Source organism: Rhinolophus hipposideros (assembly GCF_964194185.1).
Source record: "Rhinolophus hipposideros genome assembly, chromosome: 11".
Classification (NCBI taxonomy): domain Eukaryota; kingdom Metazoa; phylum Chordata; class Mammalia; order Chiroptera; family Rhinolophidae; genus Rhinolophus; species Rhinolophus hipposideros.
The window spans coordinates 4,272,119-4,297,449 of NC_138057.1; the positions used below are offsets into that span (position 1 = coordinate 4,272,119).

General features: G+C 50.1%; 1 protein-coding gene across 8 annotated transcripts in view; it reads left to right on the forward strand.

The window, feature by feature from the left end:
- Positions 1-599: 599 nt before the first annotated feature.
- Positions 600-25,331, forward strand: part of SEMA4D (semaphorin 4D) — a 111,420-nt gene continuing 86,688 nt past the window's right edge. For 3 of the 8 annotated variants that reach the window (XM_081067577.1, XM_081067576.1, XM_081067570.1), the window contains exon 1: positions 658-793. The gene's annotated coding sequence lies outside the window, so the exon portion shown is untranslated. Of the gene's footprint in view, positions 794-939; positions 1,115-25,331 lie in introns of those variants that run through there. The other 5 variants (XM_081067574.1, XM_081067575.1, XM_081067573.1 and 2 more) reach the window with 5 other exon arrangements.

Below are 25,331 nucleotides of genomic sequence, written 5' to 3' on the forward strand. Positions count from 1 at the left end.
CAGTGGCTGCACTGGGGAACCCGTTGCCATCAGATGTAGAAGATGGTGAACCCTTAGCAGTTCGCATGGGAGTACAGAAGAGTTAGGGAAAAACCTAGACTGGAGGAGGCACCTGCCTGCCTCACCTGAGAAAATGGCAGGGGGCCTGGTTTGGAATGTTCAGATTTGCCCAAAGTCATATTTGCTTTAGAAGCAAGGGTCAAGTGTCCTGGATGCCCACAGGCTTTGCCCACACATTGTACAGGTTAGGTCCCCAGCAGAGCTGCACCAGGGCCTGAAGGCACAGGACCCTTGGGGATTTGGGGGAGTCTGGAAAGGGTGGGGTCCCACGAGGCTCCCAGAAGGGACAAACTGGTTCCTCACCAGGTGGAGAGGAGGGGTACTGGGCACTTCATCAGAAACCATGCTGGACCCAACAGAGGCTCAAGGCAGGGGGGCAGCCTCTGGGGTTGCGGGGGGGTCGGTGAAGTGGAGGAAGGTGAAGAAAGGGGAGGGGAGACGGGTGGGGGAGAGAGGAGGAGGGAGGTGAGCCGCCCGGCAGCGAGGAGGAGGAGGAGGGAGGGGAAAGGGGAGGAGACGGGGGGAGGGGCCGGGGAGGCGGGGGGCGGAGGCGGGGCCTGCGCGCCGCCCCGCGCGCTCCCTCCCGCGTCGGCCCCGCGCCCTCGCGCGCCGCAGCATCCCGCGCCGCCCCTGCACAGCGCCCCTGCGCGCCGGGCCTCCGCCTCCGGGCCCGCCGCCGCCATTCCTGCGCCCGCGCTCGCCGGCCGGGCACCGCCGGGACGCGCCGCGCCAGGTAAGGGCGAGCGGAGGGTGCGCGCGGGCCGGGCAGGTGCGCGGGAGGCGAGACCCTCCTCCGGCCCCCCGAGACTCCTCCCCTGCCTGACTCCCCCCCGGCCGGGGCGAGCAGGTGGTTCCGCGCGGCCCCGGGGCGCGGCGCGCGCTGCAGACCCAGGCCGGGCGCGGAGGTGGCGCGCTCGGCCCCGCCCGGCTCCAGCCAGTCCGGCCCCACGCGGGCCTGGCGGGGCCCGCTTCTATTTCTGTCGCGGAGGCCGCTGCCCAGTGCATGGGACCTGGAAGCCTGCACTCAGACAGGTGGGGCAGGTCGGCCCTGGCGGTGAGTGCTGCATGCCTCGGTTCCCTTTAGGGTTTGGGCTGCGTGATTCTGGAACAGCCAAGGGGAATTACCAGCCATAGCTCGGCTGCACCTGTTGCAGCCGCCTGGTGAGCTGCAGGGGGCTGAGTCCGCTGGGGTTTTGCCAGTGCAAACTTGGAAAGGAGAGTGGTCGTCCTGTTCGTTCATTTAGGTTAGTATTGGATGCTGGGGGTGGATGGGAGTTTGTAGGTGAGTAGTTCACTGAAAATGAGGCCTGTAGTTGAAGGCTGGGCCCTGCTTTCTGGAGCGTGTGCCACACGAAGTGGTTCTGCTTTTGTTTTGAAAATCTCCCTTTACATGGAGTATATCCCAGGCTCTGGGTCGCCAGGCCCCGCAGGCCATGCTGGACCTGGGGCCTGTGGCCAGGCAGCCAGCCCTCCTGTTCTTGAGTCTATTTAAATTCATTAGGTGTCACCGAGTGGAAGTTTCCAGGGGGTGAAGTGACATCCGTGGCCTGTCACCTCATATCCGCCCCAGGCCTGGGGATGCCCGCTAGCTGTCCGGGCGCCTTATCTGGGAATGTTTACTGTGTCCCAGAAATAGGCCGACTGAGGCAGCAGTGGGGCCAAGATTCTGGTAGAGGTAATACCCCAATTGTCACTTGAATGGTTGGTGTCTGTGCACATTGTCTGCTAGAGTGAAGAATAATAAAGCCTGCCTCTGAGTACCCCAGGCACCGTGTGCAACCAGGGAGAAAAACTTCAGGAATGAGGGGACACACCAGGCGTTTCTATGGGCAAGGACTGTCAGTCCCTCGGGAGAGCAAACCCTCAGACTGATAACAGTGTCTGTAGTACACCCAGCAGGTAAATCTAATCCAGAAATGAAAACTAAAGGCTGGCACTGACAGGCAGCTCTTCTGGGTCCTTCCCCTTCCGGTCTCTCCATTGCAGGGTATTGCAGGATCTTGAGCTGGTGGGGGGGGCAGGGGGGCTGAGAGGGGGACTGGCTCCGGTGATGGGCTTTACCATCTGTCCGTCTGTCTGCCCCCTCTGAAATGGTGCCATTGATTCCTCTGCCCACCCTCCTGACCAGCATACACGTCTGTTGGAAAATAGCCTTGCAGAGACCTCTCTCCTGGTGACTGGGGTACTCTGGTAGCGATGCTTGGAGTCCTGGAAGCTGGTGTACCCTTTTGGGCTGAGGTGTGGGGTGTGCAAGGTCATGCGTGCCACACAGTTGCCCATTGTGTCTGGGGGAGGAGAGATGACCTTAATGACTTCATCCACATGTGACCCCCACCGTGTGGGTAGCCTGAGGCCGATTTCATCTCAAGCGCCTTCTCCACACCAGGCAGGGGAGTCTAGGCCATGCTTGGGAGTACACACTAATGGCCGGCTCTGAGTGATGGGAAGGACCGTCCACCAGTGCCAGCACAGCAAAATCAATAATGCATTGCAAAGATCAGTGGTCGTCTCTGTGCTTTCGGAGGGAGTGCGCCTCTCATATCCAGCGTGGATAGGCCCAGGCCTCCCGCCCCTCCCTCTGTGTCCCTTTTCTGGTAGTGGGGTAGAGATGGGCAGGGCGGGGAGGTGGCTGCAGAGCCTCCATCTGACTCAGTGTCTTGGTGTCTTGTGTGGTGAGGCTGGGGCCAGAGCTTGTGGGTTGGCAGCTGGGACCCATGTCTCTTGGGTGTCCTCAGTGTCCCTGGGTTAGGCCCCTGCAGCTCTACAAGTGAATTGCTTCCTAGTTCCATGATAATTTATAGCTCCTTAACCCTTTATGCTAAGAATTTGCTTGGTTAAAAGAACTCCTGGGAAGGTGAGGTGGCCAGCAGTGCCACACACCCCAGTCCCCACCCTCAGGTTCTTCCCAGAGTGACAACTGTGACCTGTTAACCATTCAAGCATGCAAGGTGGCAGTGGGGTGAGACTGGCTGTGTAGAAATGTACAAATGAATTTGTCGTCCGCTGACTGTCGAGGGTGGTCTCTGGGAGAAAGGGTTCAGTCCTTGCAGTTCTCTACTAAGGACAGCTATTTCTCTCTTCACCTTTCACCATTCCACAAGGGAGAATAGAAGGTGAGAAGGTAAGTGGTCACAAAAGTGACAGAGGCATGATGGGAGATCCTCTCTCCCTCTGTCTCAGGTTGCCCTGGGCTTGGCAGGTGCAACTCCACACATCTGGGGATGTCTCAGGGCGTGTCTCGGGAGTGTCTCGGGGAGTGTATCCGGGCGTGTCTCGGGGCATCTATGAGAGTGGGCAGGTCGGACTGGCTCCTCTGCACCGCTGTCTTGTCTGCCTGCTGCTGGGCCTTGCCTGGAGATGGGGTGGCGATTTCAGCACGCCAGTTAAGGTCCTCCTTGGGACTGGCAAACTGGCTGGTCCCAGTTCCTTGGAGTGGCTAACTTTCCAGTTTGCCTGACCCTCCTGCGTGCATACCTGGGCTGGCTCCCTGCTGCTGCTCCTGGCACACCAGCAGTCCAGATGCCATTCCCCCCATAGCCGCCTCTCTATATGCCTGTGTGAGCCTCCATCCCATGGGACAGGCTCTGTTATTTGGCCTAAAAGTCTCAGATAGTGTCCATGAAAACAGACTGTATCCCCGCCAGGTCACTTCGTAGCAGCACCCCAGGATTGCAGGCTTTGAACCAAATGCAGTCAGACCAATAATCGACCTAAGAGTCACTCCTTTCAAAAATTACAGTGTTTATGAGAAGGTTGGACACTTGTTGAGTGAAAGATTTTAAAGACTGATTGTATTTCTTAGTAACTGTGGTTATATTAAAAAGATCCTTACCTTTTAGCAGTAGGTGCTGGAGTATTTGCAGAGGAAATGGTACTGTGTTTGGGATCTGTTTCAGATTAGCATGGGAGGAGGTGTGTGTGGAGGCGTAGATCATCCATGGGTGGACAGTTGCTGGGTCTAGGTGAGGGTACGTGAGGGTTAGTTATGCTGTTCTGTCCACTTCTGTGTATTTTTTAAATTCTCCATAATAAAAAGTTAATAATAATCTAAGAACCCCATTCCCATGCCCCAAAACATGCCACAGGATCCTTCACTTCATTAAAGAGTTCGGAGGTTTACTTTAAAAGAAGTGCCAATATATTAAGTAAAAACATCACTCAGTGTAGCCTGTAAGAAATGATCCCATTTATGTGTATGCAGGTGATTATGATTAGAAAACAATCTGGAAAGACACACACAGTTTATGGAATAGATAGTTATAGCGTGCCTGCTGTGGAGCAGTGGGGCCAGCAGTGCTCCAGACTCTAGGAACACAGCTCTGAGCAAGTGTCCCCAGTTCGGGATGGGGTGGGAGGGAAGGGTGTGCAAGTGTGTGATGGGAGAAAGTGTGACTGCGTGTGTGTGTTGGGGAGGGGAGGAGGGGAAGAGGGAGGGGAACCTACCGTGTTTCCCTGAAAATCAGACCGGGTCTTACATTAACTTTTGCTCCAAAAGACGCATTAGGGCTTATGTTCAGGGATGTCATCCTGAGAAATCATGCTAGGGCTTATTTTCGTGGAAACATGGTACACTTATTCCGCCTCTATATACTTCTGGGTTTTTTTTGTGTGTGTTTTTTTTACAGTGGAATTACTTTTGTAATTTTAAAATTAATTTTTAACGAAGGGTCTGCATTAGGTAATATATCCTATTTTAAATTTCTAAAATTCTGTATCTAAATTTGCTTTAAATGGCATCATTTAATTTGTTTTCCTGCACACCTTCGTAAGAGACAGTGTGGCTTAAATGAGGCACTCAGTGAAGCAGGCGTCGCTGGCCACCGGCATGACTCGGGGGGCCAGGAACAGACATTGACACCCTGCCCTTGGCAGCAGGGAAAACAAGATCGAAACCCTGAGAACTGCATAGCAACGTGCCTGTCACCCAGCGATGGGGGGGCTGAGCAACGACAGGCTGTGCTGTCCGCGGTCTGGGCCACGGGGTGGGACGCCCTCCGCTCAGACCCACCACAGCCCTAGTTCAAGTGGAGAAGCACGTTCCCCTTCACAGTATTTGGCCCAGAAACAAAAGCAAAGATGGTCCAGAACCTTCGTGGGTGGGTTTCCACTACAGATTGGAAAGTCTGCCACTGTGGGGTGTTACACTCGTTTTCAGAGGTTGTTTTGTCTTTTTTCCTTTCATTTAATAGAGGTGTGTTAAGGAACCTTAATCTACACTAACAGAAAAAGCACAAAAATGGTAAGTCCACAAAGTAAAAAGTACAAGTTGCTTGGAATTCTAGTTTGTTTGGGTTTTGGTTTTGTTTGTTTGTTTCGTTTTTCTGTTTTTCTTCCCTATTGCAAGAAACTTGAGTTGAATATTTTTTGCTTTGATCTAGTATTTGGGTGTTGTTTGGCTCTGCTGTATGTGTATTTTGATTTTGTTTGGAAGGACGCTGTGTTCCTGGGGGCCTGCCCAAAATGAGAGCCTGAAGCTGGGCCCCTTTGTTCTCACCGTGCCCTTGGTGTATTTGTCGTTGTTGTTGTTGACCAGTGTTTTCTGTGGCCTGGGAAGGGCATAGCCGGGCTAGGCCCTGAGGCTGGGGTGTGTCAGTGCGGCCCTGGGCTGCCTGCCATCAGAACGGGCATAAGGACTCGTTCCCTTTTCCCTTCACATCTGGCACGTTCCCTGCTTCCCTGTCCTTCAAGGGTCCCCGGGGTCCTGCCCAAGAAGAGCTGTGCCGCCTAGGTGTTCAGGGAACTCGGCAGGTCTGTAAACTTTGTAGGTGATGTCCCGTTGCTCATCTTTCTTGAGGTGAAGGAGTTGGACCTTTAAGGACCTTTCAACTCGCAAATTTGTCCACTTCGTGGAGTCTCATTGCTTCCCCTAAGTGTATTTATTGAGTGCCAATTACGGCAAGAAGCCAAGAGACAAAAGGCCTGCTCGCTTGGAGCTTATGGTTAAGTCGAGGGAGACGGAAGGCTACAGAGAAGAAATGGATGAGATTGTGTCACCACCTCTGGGACCACAGTGCTCCAAAGAAAGAAAGCACAGGGTCCAGGCACTCAAGGGAGCCAGTTGGGGATGTGTTTGGGATGTGAAATCAGGTGGCCAGTGGGCCTCTTTGAGTCGGTGGTGTGGTGAGTGCAGTGACCCAGGGGGACGTCCAGGTACAGCTGAGCGAGGCCTGAGGGTAGAGTGGCCACTAGGAGGGGCAGGAGCCACCCTGTGCAGGCAGTGGGCTCTGGCCAATTCCGGGTGTGTCGTGTTAATGGAGCTAACAGGACGGTTTGCAATAGAGGAGTTCAGGTGAGCCTGAGATTCCTGGTCAGACAGCCAGAGGCATGGGGTTGGCATAGTCCTGAGATGGGGAATTCGGGAGGATGGCCGGCTCTCCAGACAGTTCCTGTGAGCTCCATCGCTGTCCAGGCAGAGGTGGTGCACCATAGTTTCTTTTCAGAAGGGGAGAGGCTGGGCTGGGTGATGGCGGCACAGAGGTGGTGTTTTTAAAGCTGTGAGGCCAGAGATGCAAGGGAGGCGGGTAGGTGGAAGAGAGGAGAAGAAAGGCTGACAGCCCAGGAAAGAGTGGCCAGAGAGGCAGGGGACAGCTATGGGCCCCAGAGGACCATGCAGGAGGAGCATGCGGAGGAAGTTACTTCTCGGCCGGGAGTCTGAGAACTGACCTTGGAGAATTGACCTTACAACAAGGTCACTGGGGACCTGACAAGTGCTCTGGGGGAGAGGTGGGCCAAGAGCTTACAAGAGAGGGGAAGGAGCCGATGGGCAAACAGGGTTGAGAGAAAGCTTCTGGTTCAGGTCTGTGTTCTGAAGGGAAGGATAGCGCAGAGGGGCAGGAGGCCAGGAGGGGGGCTTGTGACGGGCCCTCCAGTCTGAGGATGGATTGGACAGATAGAAGGGAAGGGTTTCTGCGTCAGGCCAGCTGTCCCCTGTAAGCTGCCCTTGGCCTATAGTGTGCAGAGCACCTCTGCTTGTCCCTGGGGTCTGAAGGCGGGGAGGAGGCCAGGGCAGCAGGGAATCATTGCGGAAGCTCGGGATGGCCAAGTCCTGAGCACAGTGGTGGGCACTCAGGGGCTACCGGAGGCCTGGAGAGCTGACTGTGCCAGGCCCCTTGGCAGGGATGGATGCCCTTCCATGGGAGAGCACAGCCTTGTAGGACAGAAGAAAGGAGAACGGGGCCAGGCCCGCTGGGGGGTGGGGTTGGAAAACCAAGGCCTTGACCTCATGCTTGTCCCGTTGCCAGCTGGGCCGTGAGGGTTCCCTCCTGACATTAGCCTGGCTTTTCCTGTAGTCAGGCTCCAGCCACTAGCGAGGGCCAGCATTTTATCTACACACCGACATAATGCCACATCCACTGACGCTAGGAGAATGAGAGAGCACTTCCTAAGGCCTGGTCCCCATGCCAGCAGCAGTGAGTCTCTGGAACTCATTGGAAGTACAGGTTCTCAGCCCCACGCCAGGACCCCTGAATCAGAAGCTCAGGCCTGTTTTCACAGGCCATCCAGGGGACTGGAATGTACCAGAGGGTTAAGAGCTACTTGCGCTAAGCCAGGGCTGCCCTTCTGGGTACGCTCTTGGGGTGGACGGGAAGGCAGAGACAGGGCCTGGCCCTCACTCTGGGGGTGCATTAGACTCCAGCGCTTGCCTGTAGAAACAGTGTTTCCTTTACCAGTTTTACATACAGTAAAGGTATAATTTACATACATTAAAAGGTACTCTTTAAGTGCACTGTTCAGTGAGTCTTGGCAAATGTATACAGCTATGCACCTGCCATCACAATCGTGACACAGGCCTGGGGTGGATAAACTCCAGCCTGCAGTCCGCTGTGCATGCCCACTCACCCATACATTCGTCATCCTGGCCACTTGGGCGTGGTGCAGCAGAGCTGAGCCTTAAAGACAAACTGTTTGGCTTGTGAGCCCTCCCCAAATGCCCTTGTGCCCCTTTGCACTCGACCCCCTGCCCAGGCGATCACTGATCTGCTGTGATTAGATTATTAGAGATAAGATTTGTTTCTTCAGGAGTTTCGAAATGAAAGCCTGTGTTACAGACTCTGTGTCTAGCTTCTTTCATTCAGCATGATGTTTCTGAGATGCTTACACGTTGCTGAGTATATCAGTGCTTTGTGTCTTTGTAGTGCTGAGTCCTGTCTCACTGTGTGGGTGCGCCATGGTTTATTGATTCTCTCACCTGTTGGTAGATGTTTGGATTGCTTCCTGTTCAGGTTGGCTGTTGTGAGTATAAGTGCTATGAGCTACAACTCAGCACAAAAAGACAAACAGCCAGTTAAAACATGAGCAGATATGTCTCCAAAGAAGATATACAAATGACGAATAGCACATGAAAAGATGTTCAGCATCATTAGTGACTAGGGCCATGCAAGTCAAAACCACAGTGCGAGACCCTTTCCCACTTACCAGAATGGCTTTTATCAACAACAACAAAAAAGGAAAATAACAAGTGTTGGTGCGCACATGGAGAAATTGGAACCCTCCTACATTGCTGGTGGGAATGTAAAATGCTGCAGCAACTTTGGAACAGTTCAGCGGTTCCTTAAAAAGTTAAACATGGAGTCACCATATGCCTCAACAATTCCTCTCCTGGGCATATACACAGAAGAACTGAAAACGTATTCAAACAGTTATACACAACTGTTCATGCAGTACTATTAACAACAGCCAAAAGATGGGAACAACTCACATGTCCATCATTGGATGAGTGGATTACCAAATGTGCTCCATCCAGAGCGTGGTATACTCCTCAGCCATAAAGGAATGGGTGGGGGGCACTGACACGTGATACAGTGTGGCTAACCCTTGAAAACATGCAAAGTGAAAATAGACATAACAGGGCACATGTTTTATGATTTAATTTATATGAAATGTCCGGAATAGGCACATTCACAGCGACATATAGCAGATTAGTGGTTGCCAGGGTTTGGGAAGGGGAGAATGGGGAGTAACTGCTTACAATGCACGGGGTTTCCTTTTGAGATGATGAACATGTTCTGGAACTAGGTAGTGGTGATGGTTGTACAACACTGTGAATGTACCCAATGGCATTGCATTGTACACTTTAAAATGGTTAAAATGGTAAATTTTATCTTACGTGTATTTTATCACAATAAAAACGGTATAAAAATGATTTGTGCATTCGTGAGCAAATCTTCATGTGGACATGTGTTTTCTTTTCTCTGGGGTAACTCCTGATGGGTGAAATTGTAGGGGTGTGTGGGAAGTGTACATCTTACTTATAAGAAACTGCGGTCTGTTTTCCAAAGTGGGTGTATTATCTTCCATCCCCACTGCTAATGTGTGAATGCAGTTATTCATGCTCTTGCCAACACCTGCTCTCGTCTCTTTTATTTTAGCCATTCTACTGGGTATGCTGTAGTGTTGTGTTGTTGATTTGAGTATTTTTTCCTGTTTGTTTATTAGCTATTTGTATATGTTCTTTTAAGTATATTCAACTCTTCTGCCAACTTTTGATTGGGCTTTCCTTATATTTGAGTTATAAGAGTTGTTTACCTAGTTTGGATTCAAATCCTTTGTCAGGTTTTTATTTTTTTAATTAAACTGTATTGGGGTGACAATTGTTAGTAAAGTTACATAGGTTTCAGGTGTACAATTCTGTAATACATCATCTATATATCACACTGTGTGTTCACCACTCAGAGTCAGTTCTCCTTCCATCACCATATATTTGATCCCCCTTTACCAGAAGTAACCACTAAATTATTGTCTGTCTTACCCTCTGGTAACCCCTAAATTATTGTCTGTGTCTATGAGTTTTTGTTTCTTCATTTGTTTGTCTTGTTCTTTTGTTGTTTTCAGTTTTATATACCACCTATCAATGAAATCGTATGGTTCTCTAATTTATCTGTCTGACTTAATTCACTTACCTTTATAATCTCGAGATCCATCCATGTTGTTGCAATGTCAGGTATTTTTATGGCAAATATTTTCTCTTAGTCTCTGGCATGCTTTTTTATTAATGACATCTTTCAAAGGGTTTTTAGTTCTGATTAAATCCAGTTTTATCAGTTGTTTTCAGTAGTTTGTCCTTTTCGTGTTCTACTTAAGAAATCTTGCCTAACCCATAGTCATAAAGATTTTCTCCTACATTTTCTTCTGAAGATGTTTGGTTTTAGCTATTGTGTTTAGATCTATTACCCATTTCAAGTTCATTTTTAACTGGAAAGGGCTAAGGATTAAGGTTCGTGTTTTACATAAGGTTTCTCCAGCACCGTTTATTAAAGAAACTATTCTTTCCCATTGAATTCTCTTGCCATCATGTTTGAAAAGTAATTGAGCATGTCTGTGTGGCTTTGTTTCTGGTTCGTTATGGCTTATTCCCTATCAGCCCCCAAAACACACCATCTTCCTGACTCTTGCTGTCTAATGACTCTTGAAGTCAGGTAGTGTGAATCTTCCAGCTCTGCTTCGTTTGCGATTGTTTTGTCTAGTCTAGGCCCTTTGCATTACCATATAAATTTAAAATCAGCTTGTCAGATTCTACGAAAAAACCTGCTTAAGTTTTGACTGTCACTGCATTAATTCCTTAGATCAATTTGGAGAAAATTGGCCTCTTAACCATATTGAGCCTCTCAGCCCATGAGCATGGACTACCTCTCCGTCTGTTCATCTCCCTTCATTTCTCTTAGCAATGATTCGCAGTGGGCAGTGTACAGAGCTTACACATTTTATCAAATGCATTTATAAGTATTTCATGTTTTTGAATATTTTAAGTGGATTTAATATATTTTTATTTTTCTATTGTTTATTGCTCGTGTATAGAAATATGATTGATTTTTAAAATATTGTTTCTCTATGTGACCTTTCTAAATTCACTTATTTGTTTGAGTAGCTTTTTTGGTAGTCCTTAAGATTTTCCACGTAGATAATCCTAACAGTTATTGAATACGAACCATTTTACTGCTTTCTTTTTGGATCCAATGCTTTTTATGTATTTTTTTTTTCATTTATTCCATTGTCCAGGACTTTCAGTACACTGCTTAACTGAAGTGGTGAAAATCTACATTCTTACCTGCTCCTGATCTTAGGAAGAAAAAATTTAATGTTTTTTCATTAAATATGACATTAGGTGCAGGTTTAGTGTAGATGTCCTTTTGCAAGGTTGAGGAAATATTCTAGTTTGCTATGTTTTTATTACAAATGGATGTTGAATCTTGTCATATGCTTTTCCTGTATGTATTGAGATGATCATATGGTTTTTCTTTTTTTCATAAATACGATGAATTACGTTGATTAATTTTTGAATGTTAAACAACCTTTCATTCCTGGCACAAACCACAGTTGGTCATGATGTATTATTCTTTTTATATATTGGTAGATTCAATTTGCCACAATTTTTTTTTTTAAGATTTTATTGGGGAAGGGGAACAGGACTTTATTGGGGAACAGTGTGTACTTCCAGGACTTTTTACCAAGTCAAGTTGTTGTCCTTTCAGTCTTAGTTGTGGAGGGTGCAGCTCAGCTCCAGGTCCGGTTACCATTGCTAGTTGCAGGGGGCGCAGCCCATCATCCCTTGCGGGAGTTGAACTGGCAACCTTGTGGTTGAGAGGACGCGCTCCAACCAACTGAGCCATCCGGGAGCTCAGTGGCAGCTCAGCTCAAGGTGCCGTGTTAAATCTTAATTGCAGGGGGCGTTGCCTACCATCCCTTGCGGGAACTTGAGGGATTGAACCGGCAACCTTGTGGTTGAGAGCCCACTGGCCTATGTGGGAATCGAACCGGCAGCCTTCGGAGTTAGGAGCATGGAGCTCTAACCGCCTGAGCCACCAGGCCAGCCCAATTTGCTACAATTTTGTTAAGAATATTTATAAATATATTCGTGAGAGATATTATGTTCTTTTTTTGTGATATCTCTGTCTGGTTTCAGTATCAGGGTAATGTCAGCCCCACAGTGATTTGGGAAGTGTTCCCTCTTGATTTGTTTGTTTTTTAAAGCATTTGTGTAGGGCTTGTATTGTTTCCTTCTTAAATCTTTGATAGAATTTACTAGTGAAGCCATCTGGGGTTTTCTTTATGGAGAGGCTTTTAATTACGAATTCAGTTTCTTGACATAGGGCTGTTAAGACTTTCTGTTTCTTCTTGAGTCAGTCCTCACGATTTGTGTGTTTCAAGGATCTATACATTTCATCTAAGTTGTCAAACTTGTTGGTATAAGTTCTTAATTCTTTATTATCTTTTTAATGTCTGTAGGATCTGAGTGATGTTCCCTCTTTCATTTCTGAGCCTGGGGTCCTTTAAAAAAAGCAAAACAAAGCCCCAGGATCTCCCCACACCCATGCAGTTACATCAGAACCTCCTGGGACGGGACGGAGGCCGTGTGTCAGTGGTTTTGACAAGCAGCTCAGGGAATTCTAATGTGCAGCCAGAGTCGAGAACCATCGAGGTGGAGGCAGGAGGGAAAATACTTTCTGGTGGTCCAGGCAGGCCTTCCAGAAGGGGAGCAGGCAGATCTGAGAGGAGAGGAGGATGTGGGGCCGCAGTCTGAACATGGGTTCTGTCCGGAGAACCACAGGCAATGGTGGCGCTGGCGGGAGTGTGGAACCCCACCCGAGCTGTGTGTGGGCCTGTGGGTGTGACGGGTATTTAGTTAGGTCACGACCCTGGAGTGAGCGAAGGATGGGAGGGCTCTGTGTGGGCCGGTGACAGAACCCGGAACACCGTACCACACTTCCGTTTCTGCAGGATTATTTGTATTTTAAGTAAGATTCACTGAGGTATAATTTGTATACAGCAAAATTCACCCTTTCAGTGTTCTGTTCTGTCAGTTTTCATAGTCCTGTAACATCGTCAGATCAAAACATGGGACGTTTCCATAAGGCCACACGTTCCCGTGTTCCCTTCCAGAGTCGGGACCTTCCCCCACTCCCTCAGCAACCCCACATCTGTTTTCTGTCCTTACAGACTCTCCCGGAATGTCACATAAGGGGACTAATACAGTTTCTCGCCTTTGCCTGCCTTCTTTCCCTCAGCCTCATTGTCCAAGCATTTGAGCGGTAACTGATGTGACCAGACCCGCGTTTAAGGGCGACTGGTGCCTTGGATCAATGGGTCAGGTGGAAACAGGGAGGCGTTCATGGGAAAGAATGGAATGGTGATAGTCACGGTGACCTCGCTGTACGTGACATGCCAGATGCCTGTCTCGTGGAATCCTGACCACAGTCGTGTCAGATTCGGACCGTCCTTCCCTCGCTTTTGCCGGTGAGGACGTTGAGAACAGAGAGAATAAGAAACATTCCTGGGTCACTCAGCGAGGAAATGGGGACGCAGGATGTGCCACAGGAGCTGTCGCTCGAAGCTCGTAGAGAGAGAGGCGTACTTTCTGTACGCGTCATACATCAGGCACCCTGAGGGGTGGCCATTGGTCGGGGCACTGGACAGATTTTAAAGTTGCATGCACCATTGGCCATTTGGGCTTCAACATCTACAGTTTTATCCTACGGAATCATGGATGTAAAGAAACATTTATGGGAAGGATGTTTCTTGGTTTTTATAAATAAGAAACCCAGATTCAAGCTGGAAGCCACTAACAGACGGTCAGAGATGAAGAGGTATAGTCAGGTAGCCAGTCTCTAAAAGTAATAGTTTAAAATAAACTACTGTGAAGGGAAACCGACGTAACACACCAGATGCTAACCGCGTTCCTGAAGCGGTACGTACCGCGAGGACCGGTCATTTGCCCAGCTGCCCTCTTCCCGCGGCCACCCCCCACCGGCTCTCCCACCCAGCTTGGTGGGGACACGTCTCCTTGCCTCCTTCCCCATCTTGAAATGCAAGGGAAGGGCACCACCAACAAAACCACCTGGCCTGCCCCTGTTTCTCCCTTTTCATCTTACTGTTTACCTTTTTCCTTCCTCAGTGAGATGTTTGTCCACCTTACGGTGACGTGCACGTAGCCTGGCTTTGCTCACAGATGGAGCCACCTGAACTAGAGGAGCCCAGCTCCAGGTAACGTATCTGCCCTGGGAAGTGAGCTGTGACATTCAAGGACTCTGTGTCCTGAATGGAGAAGAAAGGGAGAAGAATGTTAATGAGCCACATTCATAATGTCCCAGGCCAGAAACCAAGCCACATGGTTGTGTGGCTCCCAGAACCACAGCCTGCAGCCCTTGGCCCATCCAGCACTGCGCCCCTTGGGGTACCACGTCCCACTTAACCACCACAGGCAGGCGTGTCCTGGCTGGGTTTACTCTGTGTGCCGTGGATTCTGCAGCGTGCACCCGTGATGTCACTAGTTGTGCTTTTGGGCCGGGCTGCTGGCCTGGGCTCCCACGTTGGCGCCGCTCTCCAGTGTGCCATCGTGCACATGCGTCACCATTTCTGTGCCCACTGTGCCCTTGGCTTGGTTTCCGGTTTGGGCCATTATGAATGTGGTTCGTTAACCTTCTTTCCCGTTATTCTCCATTCAGGACACAGCCCACTTCCCAGGGCAGATAGCTCACCTGTCCCTGTAGCGGGGCTCCTGGAGTTCAGGTCTCTGACCTCTTCTCTGGGACCCTGTTTCCAACCTGCTCCAAAGCCTGTTCCTCCACCAGGAGCTTCCTCTGGGAAGGACGCTGGGCCTGCCCCTCTTCGACCCCCGCTGCTGGCCCCTGGGAGTCTTTTCAGCTGCACCTCACTTCTTGTCACCCTCTGCATCTCCCCAACAGCACGGCCCAGTGAGGCTGGGTGGATACCGCCCTGGTCATTCCAACGAGGGTGGGCCTGCTCTGCTCCGCTAGTCTGTCTCTTACTGCATCAACCCGTCACTTTTATATGCCACTGCTCCCTCTATGGGACGTACCTGGAGTGTCCCAGGCACTGTGTGTGCAGCAGGGGCTCCAGCGCTCATGGGCAGAGGGCGAGGAGACCAGATGAGGTGCTTCCAGCTGGACCACGGTGTATAGTTGCCGAAGGGAGATGCCTGCCACCAGAGAGGGGAAGTTGACTGTGGACACCAACCAACAAAGACAGCTTTGGGGTCACAAAGTCAGGAATGCGGAATTGGAACTTAAGAGCGATTAGGAAATAGCCAGAAGCTGAGTGAGGAAAAGGGCTGTGGCAAGTTAGAAAAGCTGGCTGCAAATCCATCAGCATTGCTGTCTCTGGGATGCGATGTCTGCCCCCCACCGTGGGGCGGAGTAGCCTCGAGACTACTTGGCTCTTTGAGCCCTGAGATGCCAAGTGAGGATCCACGGCCCTGTGGCTGCTGTGCTGTGAGGAAGCCTGAGCTCCTGGAAGGCCACATCAGCACCACAGTGGGTGGTCCCGGGCTCCCGCCCTCTGTGTGCGGGACCAGCCTTCACATGGTCTGTGCCCTTGCCATTGGGTCTCCCAGCCGGGACTTCAGACTTTGGAGCAGAGACGAGTGTCCTTGCAGTAGCCCACTGGGACTCCTGGCCTGCAAGACCATGAGCCTGGTGAAGGGTTTAGGCTGCACCTCTGGGGTAGTGGGTTACACAGCAGGAGTCACTGGAACAGAAGCAGTGGCTCCTAGGGAGTAGGCAGGGCATTGGGGTAGGCGGGGGTAGCCCACGACACAGCTGCTGGGTGGGAGGGTGGGTGGAGACCATCATGGTGTGGGAAGGATGATTGCTTTAGTTCTGTTCTGCCCGTCTCCATGGCCTGTGTAGCAGGGATGCCTTCCTGCCTTCTTGGCAAACCGGCCAGGAAGGACACGTGCTCTTACCTCTTAGAATCACGGTGCACACACATGTGTCCTGGGGCTGCCATAACAAGACATTGCAAACTGGGGGCTTAGAGCAACATAAATGCATGCTCTCCCTGCTCTGAAGGCCAGGAGTCCAACGCCAAGGAGTGGGCGGGGCCTGCCAAGTGATGCTTGACGGGTGACACCGCCTGTTAGGGCTCCGGGGAGGACCCTGCGGCCTCTGGAAGCCAGCGTGTGGCGGCTGCAGGCAGCCCTTGGCTGGTGGCTGCGTCACTCCAGTGTCTGCTCTGTCACATGAGCCTGTGTGTCTCATAGGACACTTACCATTGGGTTTAGGGCCCATTTGGATGATCCAGGATGACCTCATACGAACTTAATGATCTTTAGTTAATTACATCTGCAAAGACCCCTTTTCCAAATACAGTCGTAGCCCACAGGCCCAGTGTGGACGTGCTTTGCAACCTACTGCAGCACATGAGAAGGCAGTAGACCCTCTGTGGGGTGGGGGGCGAGGCTGCCCTGCTGAGCAGGCCAGGCTGGGGCTGGCAGGCATTCACCTTCTCCAGGGTATGTTTCGGTGTGGCTTTATCAGCAGGAAAATGGAAACCGCGGCTGCTTTCTGCAATCGTGGGAAGTTACAGAAATGAGGGCACAGTGGAAACTTGCTGCTTTGTAAAATGATTTTGCATTGACTCAGAGGGGAAACAGGAAAGGGCCTTCTATCTTTTAATGTGAGTTTTTATCTCTGCCGGTGGGGCCTTTTCTTTTAGTAGTGTTTCTACAAAAATACTCCCTGAATCTTTAGTGTGAACAGGAAGTCAGATATGCTGACTAACTTTTCCTTTATTTTAATGGCATTTTTATTGTTTAGAAAATAAAGAGAGTAAAGAGTCAAAGCCTTGAGGCTGGCATACGAGCGGGTCTTCAATGCGCATGTCAGACACACGTATGCATGCTCCTGACAGGACTCACGTAGGTTGTGTTCCCCAAGGTGTGGTTGCACCTGGAGGGTTTTGCAGCTTGCTTTCTTCTCTGTGCACTGTGGCATAGACACACGTGCTTGGCGTGCCTGGCATGGCTCTTGGAGGGCTTGTGCCCCGGGTCCCTGAGCCCACGGTGGGAGTTGGGGTGTCTCCCCCGTCTGACACACCCTTCACCCTTTTCCTTGGCGTACTTCAGTGAATGTTTTCATAGGAAAGAATTTTGGAATCAAAATGTTGGAGTCAAGGGTGTATGCATTTCCAGTTTTGACCCAAGTGGCTGTGCTGTTGGCAGGAGGGCATTGTGCCTGCTCCCAGCTCACAAGAGTCTCGTTTCTCACCCCCTTGGGCATCGCTGGTGAGTTCAGTCCTTACCAGTATGATCAGGAAAAGAGGAAGTCGTAGATCTCCTGATCACTTGTTTGCGATTTGTTGGTTGTTTGTATTTTTCCCCTGGAGTACCTATCGTTGGGCTTCACCCTTGTTAATAGAAATTGCGTGATTATTCTTTTACTAATTTTATTGATTGAAAGAATTTCATTTTAAAGTGTTCTGAAAAAGAAAAGCCTATCAGAAAACATTTTATCTGTAAGTTTTTCAATAGATGTGAATGAACTCAGACGGGAGACGAGTGGGACCATTGCCTGATTCCTGGGGCTTGTCCGGGGGTTCGGAGTGCGCTGAGAAGCCAGGCCCTTCCGTGGACAACTCTTGGACAGACGTTGGTCAGCTTTGGTGTGCCAGCCTGGCCCCCGGCCCATAGGACGTGCAATGGCCCCTGTGAGTAGTGGGACTGAAAGAGAATTGGTGGTATTCGTAGTAGGCCGTGCATATGTGCATGCATGTGTGCGTGTGTGTGCACGCGTGCTCCTGAAAAGCAGTGTGCGGCACAGCTCAAGGTCTGCATTACAAAAGGCTTCCATGGATTTAGTAGTCTCTGTTCAGGAGGAGGCTTATAGAACTGTTTTCGTTATGTCTTAACTGTATTTTTAGCCAAATGATAAAACTCTCCCTCTACTCTGCTCGCTTATCTAGAATGATAATGTACAGCGATAATTCCTTGAGCTTCCACAAGTAATGTGGCATGTTTTCCTGGAAGTCAACTGTGTGTCCCAGCCAGATGCTGGGCATCGTCCCCAATCATTACCATATGTGCCGTTTCGTTGGAACCCTCCATGGGGTGCTGTATGCTTAGGGTGGGGGCCTTCTCTCCACAATGAGGTTCTGCTCTGTAGCAGGGGTGGCCCAGGCTGGGTGGCCCTCAGAAGCTGTGTCCCTGATTGCACGAGGGTTCTCCAGAGAAACAGAACTGGGGGAGGGGAATTTATTTTAAGGATTTGGTTCACATGACAGAGGAGACCAGCAAGTTTGCAGGGCAGGCCAGCAGGGGAGACCCAGGCTGCCTGGAGACTTGCATATAGTCTGCTGGTTTAGATGTTACTGTCATTCAAAACGACCTTCACAGGAGCCACTGGAATAATGTTTGACCAAGTATCTTGGCACCTGGCCAGGTAGAACTAAGCAGAGCCCTGGTTCTTGCGCCAAGGCTTGGACCCTGAGGTGGGCCGCAGGGGAGGTGCGTGAGCCTGCTGGGCTGTGCGAGGACAAGCAGTGACGCGCTCCCCGAGCAGGCGGGGCTTCTGGCTCGTCCAGGAAGCTATGGGGCCGGCATCAGTGTGGAGGAAGCCCATAGGTTTTGCATTCTGAGGGACCTGGGGCGCAGCTCCAGCCCTGTGCGAGCTGAGCCCCACACACGCTGACCTGTGCCCAATTGGTACTGCTACTCTCTTCCTGTGGTTTCTGACCCCGTGTGGAGGCCTGAGTGACCCCCAGGTGCCTCTGGGCGTGAGCCCTGTCGTCCTCCCTCCAGAAGTCTTCATTTCCTGACTTGGACGTGTTGGAGGTATTTATGAGCAGAAAGCCTTGGTACTCTGCCTCCCTGATACTTTCTTTTGCTGGGGAAAGAAAAAAAGCTGTGCAGCCCCGGTCTTGCCATCCTGTCCCTGGCTTGTGGGCTGCTGACGTTGGCCTCATGTCCGCTTGGCACAGGCTTATCGGGCCTTTTGGCCATCCTTTTAATTTGATGATAAAAAGTCACGGTGAAACAGAAGAAATGCAGCGTGTTGTCTGAGGCGGGCTTGGCCTAATGTGCGCATGGGTTTGGACATGGGGTACTCGGCAGCTACATGGAGGGAAGCAGGAAGGAGCACTGCAGGTTCCCGGAATTGTCAAAGGAAGCTGGTTCTGCTCTTTCCGGTAGGTGTGCTTGCGGGAATTAATGCCAGAATGGGTGAGTGGGCCGGTCCCAGAGGCTGCAGGGCTCAGTGGCTGGCAGTGCTGGGTGGGCATTGGGTGGATGTGGGTGCCGGGGGTTGGACCTGGAGTGAATGTCGGGGTTCTGGCCTGGCCCTGTGCTCGGCGTGTGTCTTGTGCTTCCCAGCTGGCTGAGCTCAGGACCGTCACTAGGAACTCGGAACCACAGGCCTGGCTTTGCTCTCCCTACACTGCGTGGCACAGCACAGGGCACCACCTGCCCCGCCTCAGGTTTCCTGCGAAGCCTCTGCTCTCACTGTTTCCTAGAAAGGACAGGCCTGGGGGACCTGCCTGAGTCTGTGGCTGCCCTGGTGTTCCTTGTTGGTCCATGTGGCACCAGTTCCTCCTGCAGGGACTGGCGGGACCTTTGTGGGCATGCTAAGCCTGACAGCTGGAGGGAGCATCAGTTGGAATGCCACAGAGCTACTTCCGGTGGTGGCCTAGTGCTGGGGGATGGGACCTGCTGACTTGATGAATGCCAGAGCGGTGTGGCAGCTCCACACCTGCCCCCAGCTTCCAAAGCATCGACTGCTCCTCTCAGAAATGACATCCAGAACTTCCCAAGGTGGCCGGACATGGCACCCAGGGCCCGGACAGCCAGGACCCCGTGGGGCTCACCAGTGACAGACCCGAGACCAGAATTATGGGTCAGCACCAGCCTGGCCTTTTGCTTCGGAAAGGTTTGGCCAGTAGGAACATGCGAGTGAAATAAAAATAAAAGTTCTTCCTTCTCCTCTTCTTTGAGGGACATGTGTCTGTCGGGAAGAGGCTTAGGAAACAGTGGATTGATAATTTTCCATGTTTTCAGCCCAGTCCTCAGCCAGGATGTTCTTGGAATCACAAATCTTAAAAGAGATAATAAAGTCTACATAGTTTTAGAAAAATGATTCACGTGTTCTCAAGCATGGGTTCTGCAGGGAAATTGAACGCTTTGAGACCTACCAGAGGAAGAAAGAGAAGCTAGTGGGAGTTTACAAAGATTATTTACTTGGTTCTTTCGTCTGTGTATACAAGGGAACATTGCTAGAAGAACTGGGAGACATTTATTTGTCCAGCCTCATCTTTGTGATGTTCCTGTTTGGATTAAAGTGCCAGTGCTTTCTTGAGTCAACCACCAACGCCGAGTTTACACGAAGGTTAATTACTGCTGAAATGCCTGGTGTGCACAGAGCTGGGTGACTGAGGCAGATTGTGTTTATCTTTGGTGCTCATTGGTGCCAGGTGTCTAGAAGCTGAAGTTTGCATTTGGACATCGTTGGCGTTCAGTCTCTTGGCAACCAGCTGGGGGACAAGGGCGGATGCGTGCCCGGAAGCTGGTGCCCAGGCATCCACAAAGCAGCGGGGACGTCCCTGAATTGGGCACACGGACTGGACAGTGCAGCTGCCAGGGATCCAGAAACTCTACAGGGGCTGTAACGGCCCTTCCCTGGGTGGCTGTCAAGGAGGGGAGGAGGAAGAGAGACCAAACTTCTGTCCCTGACTGACTGAGTGGCCTGGAGTCTTTGTAGCCCTGTCGACATGCGTGTGTCTGAGGTTCTGGTTGTCGCAGGTGTGGCGAAACATGCAAGCCGCTGCCTCAGACCCTGGGTGGCTTTTACGTACTCTGCGCTCGCCTCCGCTGGGAAGCAAAAGCATGCTGCTTTGAGAGCCCCCAGGGTGGACAGATCGATTCGCAAGCTCTCTTTTACTTTTGGTCACAGTGTGAACAGACCCTGTCCCGTGTGCACAACATGCTCAGGGAAAGTCTGGGACGACGCACGCCTAACTGAGTAGCCATGGAGCTACAGGGTGGTCTGCAGTTGAAGTTTTTAGCTTCTTGATTTTCGAACTCCCTTTTATTGTTTTATTTTTATACTAATACCGTTTTGTAAATTTCCTTTTCTGATGAAGAATAAAGGTCGTGTGTTTGTTGTGGTAAAATACACGTAACATAAAATGAACAATCTAAGTGCACAGTTTGGTGGCATTAAGTACACTCACGTTGCCGTGCAGCCGTCATCCCCACGAGCCATCTCCAGCACTTGTCATCCTCCAAACTGACACTGTCCCCGTAGAACATTAGCCCCCAGCCCCTCTCCCAGCCCGCAGCACCACCCTCCTACTCTCTGGCTCTATGAATCTTCCTCCTGCAGGGACCTCGTAGAAGTGGAATTACACAGCATTTGTCCTTTTGAGACTGGCTAAAAGTAAAGATGTTTTTTAAAACATTTCAACCCAATTAGTGTAGTCGTTTTACCCTTTTCTTTATATTTAAATTAATGTACAGTAAAAACGATCATTTTGGTGTACAGTTCTCTGAGTTTTAATACACATGTAGATTTGTGTGGCCACTTCCACCTCAGGATGCAGAACAGTTCCAGCCCCCAAACCTGCTCTGAACTATCCTGTATGTTCACACCCTCCCCTCTCCCGAAACCACGTAACAACTACTGATCACTCTGTGTCCCCCTGTCGTTCACCTTTTCAAGAATGTCCTATAAATGGAGTCATGCAATAGGTAGTCTTTCATGGTTGACCTCTTACTCAGCATAACACCCCTGAGGCTTATTCCGGCTGTTGCTATACCAGCAGTCGTTCCTTCTGACCGCTGAGTAGTGTGCTGTCCACTTGTGTGGAGCTGCATGCGCGTCCCAGTGCTGGCTTCTCTGTGAACACATGGTTCCTGTGCTACGGTGGACACCCGGGAGTGAGGTCGCTGGATTGCATGGTGGGTGTGGATTTCCCTTTATAAGAAACTGCCAAAATCTTTGAATTAGCAGTCCTCTTTCACATTTCTCACCAACAGCATGAGAGTTCCATTTTCTCTACATCAACTATACTTGATATGAATTCTTTGTTTGCAGCCATTTAATGTGTGTGCAGTGTCTCATTGTGGTTTTAATTTGCATTTCCTAGTGGCTAATGACATTCTCATGTGCTTATTTGCCATCCTTATATCCACCTCGGTGAACTGTCTGTTCAGTTCTTTTGCTCATATTTTAATTGAGTGGTTTATTTTCTTCCTGTTGACTTCTTTGTCAGATATGTGATTGGCAATTATTTTCTCTCAGTCTGTAACTTGTCTTTTAATTCTCAGCACAGGATCTTTCACAGAGCGTCACGTTGTAGTTGTGATGAAGTTCCGTTTATCAATTGACCAAATGTTGACAGAGTACATGGAAAGATGACGTATTTGACATTGCTGATCATGTTCCTGTGACTTTGTTAAACTCATGTGGTCTAAGAGCTTTTTTTGTTTTGTTTTGTTTTGTTTGTAGATTCCTTGAAAATTCCTTACGGCATTTTTTACGTCTGGAATCATGTTGTCTGTGGAAAGGCCGTTTACTTCCTCCTTGCTAATTTGCGTGCCCCTTTATGTCTCTTGCTTGCTTCATTCACTAGCCAGGCCTCCAGTACAAAGGCAGTGAGGGGGACATCCTGCCTTGTCTCTCGTCTGGGGAAAGCATGCAGTGGCCCCCCCTGAGTGTCATGTTAGTTGTGCGTTTCTTTATAGACGTTCTTTCTCAGACATGGCAGCACCTTCTATTCCAAGGTTGCTGAGAAGTTTTATCAAGAGTGGATGCTGTAGTTTTTCAAATGCTTTTTCTGCATAAATTGATATGCTCATGTGTGTTTTTATTCTGTAGGCTGTTAATATGTAGATTACATGTGTTGATTTTTGAAAATTGCATTTGCCTTGCATTCTGGGATCAACTCCAGTTGGTTGTGGGGTACCATTTCTATCTATTGGTATAATTTGCTGATATGTTGTTGAGGATTTTTGCATCTGTGTTCACAAAGCGTGTTGATCTGCACTCTTCATGTGCTGTCTCTGACTGGTTTTGCTGTCAGGATGCCGCTGGCCTTATTGAACTTGAAATATCTTCCTCTTCTGTTCTCTGCAAGATGTTGTGCAGAATTGTTGTTACTTCTTAAATGCTCAGTAGAATTTGCTGGTAAAACCATCTGGACTTGTTGATATCTTTTCCAGAAGGTTTGTAACTATGAATTCAATCTCTTTAATAATTACAGCATTGTTCAGGTGACCTATTTCATCATGGATGAGTTCGGTCGTTTTGGTTTTTGAGAAATTGGATCATCCCTTCTAAGTTGTTGACTGTGAACAGAGCTGTTTGCAGTACTTTCTTATTATCCCCTGGTGTCTGAGGATCTGCAGTGGTAACCCCTCTCTCCTGGTCCTGGGAGTGGGAAAGGATTAGACCTAGTATTTGAATGCAGCCTTTAAAATGGGGTGATCAGCACAGCCCAGGGCATTGCCCCACCTCCCTAGGCTGGGTGCCCTGGGTTCACGAGGTATCCCCAGGGAGTCACAAATGAGATGTGTTAGGAGCAACATTAGACTCTTAAGCTGCTGGGCAGCATTTGTTGCCCGGAGGTAGGAAGTTAATACGTGGCACCCCAGTCACCTGTGGGTCATCACGAGTTTACAGAAGGGTCAGGGTGCCGCCAAGGAGCAGTTTCTCACAGAGAGAGTCTCTCTAAAGGGTGGAAGAGATTCCACCCCTTGTTCATGATGTTTAAGGAGAGTGGTCCGAGTGGCATATGTAGTACTGACTTATTTATGTTTCGTCTTTTCCGACCAAGGCCTCAATTTGACTTAACTTTACAGACCCTGGTAAACAAAGCCGAACGGAGAGGCACGTTTCAGTCAGAGGTCTCAGCAGAGATTGTTAGGTCATAGTTTACCTGGCGGGGCTGAAGGTAGGAGACAGTAGACAGCATGTCCATCAGTGTGATACGTGGTCTTCCTCCATCGTGAATCCTAGAAAGACAGAGCTGTGGATCTGGGTTCCTTTGTTAGTCCATTCACGGTTCTGTGACAAAGTACCACAGACTGGGTGGCTTATAAACAACACACATTTATTCTTACAGTGGAGAGGCTGAAAATTAGAGATCGGGGTGCAGGCTGGTCAGGTAAGGGTCGTCTGCCAGGTTGCAGACTTCTCAGTGTGTGCTCACGTGGTGGAAAAGGTGATGGGGGCTCTCTGGGGTCGCTTTTCTAAGGCGCTGATCCCATCCCTACTCTCACTGTCTAGTCACCTCCCAAACGCCCCACTCCAGAACTCATCACAGTGGGGTTAGGATTTCAACGGATGAATGTGGGGTGGACACAGACATTCAGACCATGGAGCTCCTCACTCTGATATTGTGGCATCTTCCTAGGTGAGGGGACTTTCCGTCAGTTTAGTAATTCTCAAGTGAGATTAATTTTGCTTCGTTTAATTAAAAAAATTGGTGTCACTCTGGGCTCTAGAATAGGAGAGGGATTTGTGAGCAATAGAAGGAAAACAGGTTTTTACAAATGCACAAGGATTCGGGAATCCACGTTGCAGGTAGAGTGAAGCACCGTCCTGTGTGAACCCTGGTGCAGTTGTGGGACATGGAGTTCCCCCAATGATGGAGAGTTGTTTGGATGACCAGGCCTGGCACGGTGACCCCCCGTTGCTCGTTTTGGCTGCTGTCCGACTCACCGTCCCGTGGTACTTCATACGGTCCTTCTGTCGCTTGTCCGTTGTAGGCTGTGAAGTGTGGTGACATCAACACCGGTGCCCGGACAGCTCAGGCTGTTTCCAAATGTGGGGTGTGGGGTGTGCTCCCTGCAATCATACCCTTGCAACGATTGATAAGACTGTGACCTTTCTAGGTGATCCCCACCGCCCCCCCCCCACTATTAAAGTCACACGTGTTTACTGTAGCAAGTACAGAAAGAAGGGAAACGAAAGTCAGCCCTTCCACTGAGTGAGTTTGGGTGCACATCCTCTCAGCATTGGGAGCCCTTGTTTCCTTTGGGGCTCAATTCTAGGAACCCATTGCTGGCCTGGGGCGACCCCTGAGGGACGACAGGATCACCCAGTTCTGAGGTCTTAGAAGATGGGCAGCTGGGCACAGAGGGCATGAAAGTGCATAGAGATGTTTGTCCAGGAAGAGGTTTCTGTGACCATGACCTTGCATGGCTTCCAGGAGTGCAGGGCCTGTCAGGATATGTGCCCACTTCTCTTCACAGAGGGTTTTCATCCATGACAACCTGCAGATTAATCATTCAGTTTCTTTCCAGGAGGCTGGTGACATTTTAGTTTCTGTTCTGATTGCTTGTAAAAAAGTAACCAAACTTTCTTGGAGCCATGCTTTCTAGAGCTTGTGGCTTGGAACCTAACAGTTATGCAGTAATGACAGGGCAGTGGAAATGGAGCGGCATCCTTGCAGAAGGTTTCAGTAATTGACATGGTGCTCACATTTGTCATTGTCACGTGAACCCAGGGAGGAATCCTTGTGACCTGGCCGTCACCGCCCACAGCTTT